A 3,347-nucleotide genomic window follows, 5' to 3' on the forward strand; every position below is an offset into this window, starting at 1 on the left:
TATGCATGCATTTATATTATAGTAGTACCTTGAAGAAATAAACTTTAAGAAATAAGCAGCTTTATTGAGCGTTTGTGCCCAAGACACAAAAAAGGATTTACAAAAATCACATTTACATTTATTGATTTGTCAGACACTTTTATCCGAAGTGACTTACAGTGCTCTAATTACAGGGACCTCAATCCCCCTGCAGCAACCTGGAGTAAAGAGCCTTGCTGAAGGACACAACCAGTGGTGACGACTGCAGAGATCGAACCAGCAACCTTCTGCTGACCAGTTCAGTGGTTTTGCCCACTAAACCACAAAAGTAAAGAAGCTTTGACAAAATTAGCATGTAATTGTAAACATATGAGATGAAATGCCCACATCATTAATTGTAAAATGTTTTACTCTGTGTAAATGTTTTACAGGTAGTGGTGTTCATGGAGAGCAGGCACACGAATGTTTGGAGCAGATGCAGCAGCAGCCAGATTGTCCCGCACATGTTCTCCTGCTCTTGCCTCATGATTGTGTGGTTCAGGGGCGTCATCATGGTCTTCCTTCCTCATCCTCTCTGTGCACTCAGGCAACGACAGCCTCGATGTCCCTTTCTCATCCATGATCAGATTCAGTCTGACTGCAGCAGTGAGGGACATGATGGACGGCAGAGACAGGTGAAGGTGGACACGGTGGTCAGCTGCTTCATCAGAATAAAGCTGTAGAAGCTGTGTTGAGATGCAGTAGGATGTGGATTCACCGCCTGTAAATACATGATTGTTAGAATAAGACTGAATAAAGCTTTGTTTCATTTGTCATTGACTTGTATTTATTTATTGTCATGGTTACTTTTATTTATTCTTTTACTCATTTATTCATGTTTCCTGTTGTTGTCAGCAGTGTTGGGGGTAACGCATTACAAGTAACGCGAGTTACGTAATCAGATTACTTTTTTCAAGTAACTAGTAAGTGTTGGGGTGGGCTAGCAATGCATTCTGGGGTAATCTTAACTTCTAAGTAGTAATACTTACATTTTTCGAGTGTAAAATTAATAGTCTTCTCCAAAGGCGAGATCTTCTAGCAGCTGATCGACGTCTCATTTGTGCAGATATTACAAATATTGCAAACGCTGAGGAAAACCGTACTAGGTAGGGTTGTGGAGTTACTGATGCTATGAGGTATTAGTGCACCTGTCCCTCTTATGTTCTGTTTTTATTATTACTGCAGAGCTTATAATTACATACAAGCTCAGGGAAAGACGGTTGTATCTTTAACAATGAACAATCAATGACAAACAGCAGAAAACAAATATAATGGGTTTGCATACATCATAGTATGAGATTATATACACAGAAAAAAAGGCACAATGACAAGGTTAAATATCTTTGAATAATCATAATATTCATATAATCAATGCATCAAAATATTTCATTTGTTGTTGTTGTTTATAAGCCAGAGGGATGAAACGAGAGTTCAATTCAACAAGAAAAAGAAGAAAACAAAGGGAGATTTAAGGCGGTTTTGCTTGTGGATGAAAAATTTAGCACATAAAATAAAGTAACAACATATTCAAGAGATAACGATTTTGGGTTTTCGTAATAAAAAATAATATATTTAAGGGTTAAACTGTGGGTCATATTAGTGTAATATATAAAAATTTAAATCAACCCAAAATGTATTGGTTATACTACAATCACAATAAAAGGGCAGCTGTTTCTTCAACAAGACCACAAAATGAGGAAATTTCATAAACATCAAAATATTTACAGAGAGATGGATGAAACGAGAGTTCAATTCAACAAGAAAAAGAAGAAAACAAAGGGAGATTTAAGGCGGTTTTGCTTGTGGATGAAAAATTTAGCACATAAAATAAAGTAACAACATATTCAAGAGATAACGATTTTGGGTTTTCGTAATAAAAAATAATATATTTAAGGGTTAAACTGTGGGTCATATTAGTGTAATATATAAAAATTTAAATCAACCCAAAATGTATTGGTTATACTACAATCACAATAAAAAGGCAGCTGTTTCTTCAACAAGACCACAAAATGAGGAAATTTCATAAACATCAAAATATAAGAGATCAATTAAACCTGTCGCTCGTATCTTTTAAGTTGTTGCGCTTGTTATAACGTCGTAGATCACATGATAACGTCAACATGGCGGATGAAGTCTGCATCGCATTCATACTTAACGAGATTTGGCTGTAGAGTACCTACTCTTTTAGCGCTCGTTAAGTACCGGTAAGTACTTATTGAAATTAAGTACCTACTCATTGAGTAGGTGGTTTCGGACGCAGCCAAAGAGATAGGAGCTGCACTTGCATGCCCGAGAGGCGTTTCAAAGATGGCCACCGAGTGACATGACTTGTTTTAAAGAGACTTTGGTTTTATCCAGAGCTTGAAGTGGGCCAGTACGCACTTCTATATTTTAGTCTTTAGAGTACCTGCAGTTTTTTGTGCGTACCGCCACTTCTGACATGTTGCCGGTACTCTGAGTAAAAGCATCAGTGTCTGGGTAATTAGAAATGACACTACATAAATCACAATACCCAGGCAGGATCAACTCTCATCTCGACCAATCACGTGAGCGAATTCAAGCGAAATATCCCTGCGTTCCATTCGGAAGGGCTCATCCCTACGCCCTAATCCCTTCAAAGGGTTTACCCTCCGGAGTGAGAGCTTTGATGGGTTGAAGGGTGTAGGGGACCAAACAACTGTTTCTTGAAGTGCCTTTCTGCATTCATCATCACGTGCCCACACGGAGGCGCCGTCATCATGCAAAGAATCTGCGCAAAGGATCATGGGAGCTCGAAGTGTCCATCAGTTGTACCCTTCGAAATTCTTCATTCCGAAGGGCCCTTTGAAGTGGCCAGTTTTGAGCACTTCGGTTTGGAACGACCCTTCAATATGGCGGCCAGGATTATTTTACCTCCGAAGTGCCCTTCGGAGGGCGATATATCCCGTTTGGAACGCACCGTAGGTCTGTGTAGGTATGTGTAGGGTGCCAGAGCATGTCAGGGGAGGCGCGTAGAGTAGTATAATTAATTAATTAATTAATTAAAAGATAATTAATTATTGATTACTAATTTGAATCAGTACTTTATAACGAAAATAATACCTTAAAAATGAAAAAAGACGCCTTTTGCGATCACATCATTTTAAACTGGTAAACTCCTGGAAAGTCCAAGCTAGGATCCAGTAAATTAATTCAGACAGTAAGTTCAAAACAGCGCTAATGCAGAGATGGCTGATTTCATCAGAGATTGCGGAGAGAATGGTGGCTTAGGTCCAGATGTCATTAAATTATTCTGTTCAGCGTGTATTTGGCTTAAAAGCAAGAGTGTTTTATAATAGACTCTGGCTGAA

This window comes from Sinocyclocheilus anshuiensis, unplaced genomic scaffold, assembly GCF_001515605.1.
Source record: "Sinocyclocheilus anshuiensis isolate Anshui unplaced genomic scaffold, SAMN03320099.WGS_v1.1 scaffold310, whole genome shotgun sequence".
Classification (NCBI taxonomy): Eukaryota; Metazoa; Chordata; class Actinopteri; order Cypriniformes; family Cyprinidae; genus Sinocyclocheilus; species Sinocyclocheilus anshuiensis.